This window comes from Hylobates moloch, unplaced genomic scaffold (assembly GCF_009828535.3).
Source record: "Hylobates moloch isolate HMO894 unplaced genomic scaffold, HMol_V3 SCAFFOLD_8, whole genome shotgun sequence".
Classification (NCBI taxonomy): domain Eukaryota; kingdom Metazoa; phylum Chordata; class Mammalia; order Primates; family Hylobatidae; genus Hylobates; species Hylobates moloch.
This window is the reverse complement of record NW_026652283.1, coordinates 96,769,985-96,774,747: the sequence shown is the minus strand read 5'-3', so window position 1 is coordinate 96,774,747 and position 4,763 is coordinate 96,769,985. Positions and strand designations below refer to the sequence as shown.

The 4,763-nt window shown below is 51.8% G+C and overlaps 1 pseudogene; it reads right to left on the bottom strand.

Annotated features, from left to right (window-relative positions):
* Positions 1–329: 329 nt before the first annotated feature.
* On the bottom strand, positions 330–3,361 carry LOC131384056 (uncharacterized; annotated as a pseudogene).
* Between the last annotated feature and the right edge of the window lie 1,402 nt (positions 3,362–4,763).

Sequence of the window (4,763 nt, the reverse complement as noted above, 5' to 3'; positions counted from 1 at the left end):
TTCTTTTTTTTTTTTTTTAACTTTTGTTTGAGGGTACACATGAAGGTTTGTTACATAGGTAAACATGTGTCATGGGGGTTTGTTGTGCAGATCATTTCGTCATTCAGGTATTAAGCCCAGTACCCAATAGTTATCTTTTCTCCCTCCATGCCCCCATCAAGTAGACCCCAGTGTCTGTTGTTTCCTTCTTTGTGTTCATATGTTACCATGTAACTCCCCCTCCCCTCCCCTCCCCTCCCCTCCCCTCCCTCCTCTTCCCCTCCTTTTCTGATCAAAGACCTTTTTCTGGTCCTCATCATGCAGTAAGCCACTTAAGCAGAACACTTTCTTCATCTCTGCTCCAAGCAGCAGCGGCTGCATCCAGGCCTAACTGGAAGACGGACACACGTGGAAGATCTTGTAGGGAAAAGCCAACGGTTGAGATTGAGGCTTATCCCGGTGTGAGTGAGGGTGGAACAGGAAGAGTATGTATGCGAGTGCCAAGACTGTTCTTCAACGCTGAAGCCTGCAGAGAGGGGCGAGCTGAAGGACGCAGACGAAGGCCAGGAACCTGCGCCGCTGAGCAATTGACCTGAAGTACCTTCCAGAAAAGCAGATTCATCCACAGCTTCTATTGCATTATCCCAGTCTCTCCTCTGGCGGGTTTTGCTGTTTCCCTGTTGAGCACAGCAGCAGGCATCTTTTGCAATGGTCTCCACACACAGTTCCCCGGCTCAGGCCAGAATGGCCGTTCTCTGTCCCGTCCATGTCTCGTCGGGGTCAGCCTTTGCCAAGGCCTTCGCTGGCGCTGGAGGCAGCCTCAAGGGACGAGCCCCAAGCACTCTCGTCGGGGCTTAGGGCTGTGCGACCGCTGCCTCCCCACCAGGTCGCCCCTCCACTGCTTCCAGCTGCCCCCGAGTGAGCTGCCTGGCCACCTATTGTGTTTAGAAAAAGAAAGTCACCATTTTATCAGTTTTTGTGTGTGCTTGTTTGTTTTTGTTTTGTTTTTTAGACAGAGTCTCTCTCTGTGGCCCAGGCTGGAGTGCAGTGGCGCAGTCGCTGCTCACGGTAACCTCTGCCTCTCGGGTTCAAGTGATTCTCCCACCTCAGCCTCCTTGAATAGCTGGGGCCACAGTTGCATGCCACCACTGCCGGCTAATTTTTTTTTCTTTCTGTAGAGATGGGGATCTCTCTGTGTTGCCCAGGCTGGTCTCAAACTTCTGGCTTCAAGGGATCCGCCTGCCTCAGCCTCCCAAAGTGCTGGGATTACAGGCTTAATCCCACTGCAACCGGCCTGAATTAATTTTACTGTGCATATTTGAAGTTTACAGCATGATGTTATGGGATACATATATTAATAGTAAAATGGTTACTTCAGTGAAGCAGATTAACATATCTGTCATCTCACAGATACTTCTGTTTTGTAACAAGAGCTGCCAAAATCTACTTGTTTAACAAAAATTCCTAATACAACACAATTTTATTAACTATATCCTCACATTATACATTAGCTATCTAGACTTGTTCATTTTACATCCTTCCAGACCTTCAAATCCTCTCTTTGTCTTTCCCACTCTTCACCCATTTGTTTCCCTCCTGACTTAGGTCCTGAAATGTCCTATTGCATTACCTCAAAAGCTAGTCACAGGAGAACAATGATTTGCTTTGGCAAGGCAAAGACAGTACCAAGTCATTGCATAATCTCCTCTCACATTCGGAGTTCCTGAGCAGCTGCTCTGGAGGTGGATGAAAATAACCCATCATTTCAGTTTTTATAACCCATTCAGGTAAGAATACTATTTTTAGGGCACAATAATTTAAAAGCTCTTGCTGGCCTAGGGGGAAATATCTTCAACCCTTTAGAGAAATGAAGTGGGTTCTTGTCTTTTCTTTTCCTGCCAGTGTCCAGAAAGAGTTTTATCTTTGTAGTGACATGAAATGATTCGCTGCTTACTTGCACTGAGGGTTTTAAAAACTGGTGCTAAAAATACCCAACTTAGAAAGTTTCAGACCATTGGAATTTAGGACACCTTCCAGCTTCATGGTCTTCATTTACCAAAATAAACTTAATGTCCCCTAATTTCACCTTGATTTTTTGGAGGTAAAAGTGATACCCTTTGAGTACTGTCAGATACATAAGGAATGAGGTTCTCTTAGTTTGTATTTCTCCAAAGCAGACCGTGAAGCAAGGATTTGGGGGCAAATAGTTTATTCAAGACCAAAGTGAGACAGTGTGTAAGGGAGACAAGGAAGGAAGGAAAGCTAATAAAGCATATATTAATAAGAATACTGCTTCCCTCCTTCCCTCCTTCCCTCCCTCCCTCCCTCCCTCCTTCCCTCCCTCCCTCCTTCCCTCCCTCCCTCCTTCCCTCCTTTCCTTCCTTCCTTCCTTCCTTCCTTCCTTCCTTCCTTCCTTCCGGGATGCTCTCCCTCTGTTGCCCAGGCTGGAGTGTAGTGGCATGGTCTCGGCTCGCTGCAGCTTCCCTGCCTCGGGCTCCCGTGATTCTCCTGCCTCGGCCTGCCGGGTGGCTGGGATTGCGGGCACGCACCACCACGCCTGGCTGGTTTTTCTATTTTGGGTGGAGGCGGGGTTTTGCCATGTTGGCCAGGCTGGTCTCCAACTCCTGACCTCCAGTGATCTGCCCGCCTCGGCCTCCCGAGGTGCTGGGATCGCAGACGGAGTCTCACTCACTAGGCGCTCGGTGTTGCCCGGGCTGGAGTGCGGTGGCGTGGTCTCGGCTCGCTGCAGCCTCTGCCTCCCAGCCGCCTGCCTTGGCCTCCCAGGGTGCTAGGATTGCAGCCTCTGCCCGGCCGCCACCCCGTCTGGGAGATGGGGAGCGTCTCTGCCTGGCCACCCATCGTCTGGGATGTGAGGAGCACCTCTGCCCGGCCGCCCCATCTGGGAGGTGAGGAGTGCCTCTGCCCGGCCGCCGCCCTGTCTAGGAAGTGAGGAGCGTCTCTGCCTGGCCGCCCATCGTCTGGGATGTGAGGAGCCCCTCTGCCCCGCCGCCCCATCTGGGGAATGAGGTGCGCCTCTGCCTGGCCGCCCATCGTCTGGGATGTGAGGAGCACCACTGCCTGGCCGCCCAGTCTGGGAGGTGCGGAGCGCCTCTGCCCGGCCGCCCCGTCTGGGAGATGAGAAGCGCCTCTGCCTGGCCGCCCATCATCTGGGATGTGAGGAGCGCCTCTGCTGGGCTGCCCCGTCTGGGAAGTGAGGAGCGCCTCTGCCCGGCTGCCCCGTCTGGGAAGTGAGGAGCGCCTCTGCCGGGCCGCCCCGTCTGGGAAGTGAGGAGCGCCTCTGCCCGGCCGCCCCGTCTGGGAAGTGAGGAGCGCCTCTGCCCAGCTGCCCGTCATCTGGGATGTGAGGAGCGCCTCTGCCCGGCCGCCCTGTCTCTGGGATGTGAGGAGCGCCTCTGCCCAGCCACCCCGTCTGCGATATGGGGAGCGTCTCTGCCCGGCCGCCCTGTCTGGGATGTTGGGAGCGCCTCTGCCCAGCCACCCTGTCTGCGATGTGGGGAGCGTCTCTGCCCGGCCGCCCTGTCTGGGATGTTGGGAGCGTCTCTGCCCGGCCGCCCCGTCTCTGGGATGTGAGGAGCGCCTCTGCCCAGCCACCCTGTCTGTGATGTGGGGAGCACCTCTGCCCGGCCGCCCCGTCTGGGAGGGCAACAAGCTGTATCCATGGACATCAGCAGCAGTTTACATATGCAAAAGAGACAAGAATGGGATAACGTAGCACTTCAAATTACTACCAGAAAAAAATACTTCTCAAGTGTGTCCTGGCTAATAGAGAAATAATTTGCCCAAATTTATAAACAAGACATCGTTTATAATGATGGTGCCACTGCACTCCAGCCTGGGCGACAGAGAGACCTCATCTCAAAAACAATTTTTTAAAAATACTCAATTCATTTCCTTCTCTCATAGTTAATAAAATAATTGCATAATAAAAAAATAAGAATACTTCTGTTGTAGGCAAATTTTGTTCTTGTTGTTGTTGTTGTTCTTTTTGAGACCAAGTCTTGCTCTGTGGCCCAGGCTGGAGTGCAGTGGCACGATCTGGGCTCACTGCAACCTCTGCCCTCCCTGGTTCAAGCGATTCTCCTGCCTCAGTCTCCTGAGTACCTGGGATTACAGGCACGTGCCACCATGCCCAGCTAATTTTTGAATTTTTAGTAGAGATGGTGTTTTGCCATGTTGGTCAGGCTGGTCTTGAACTCCACCTCAAGTGATCCGCCCACCTTGGCCTTCCAAAGTGCTGGGATTACAGGCATAAGCCACGTGCCTGGCTGGCAAATGGGTTTTAATCCTGCTAAGAGTCTACTGGAACATGCCTCAAAACTCTCCCACTGTGGGGTGAGAGAGTTGAGGTATTTATATTCCAATGCCCATCCCTCAGTGATTGAGAGCTGCTCCTGGAACATTAACTACCTGACACTTGTGAACTACTCTGAAGTGGACTGAACAACTCCTACTCCAAGGACAGGGAGTGTGCTAGAACAGAGAGACATAGGAAGTCCTCCAGGTAGGCAAAGAACATATGGGTGGGGCAGTGACAGCATCTGCTACAAGGGTCAAAGTTGGGTTCATAAATGAACCATGTATTCCTCACTTAAGACATACAGTATGGTCATTTGGAAAACCATTTTTGCCTTGCAAAGTCTGTTTGCTTTTAATAAAGTAGCAGAAAATCCAGCTGTATGTACTAGCTGTGGAGCAAGCACAATGTGGAATTAAAGGCCTCATCATTTGCAATTCCCATCCCCCAACTCCAGTGGCACTAAGAG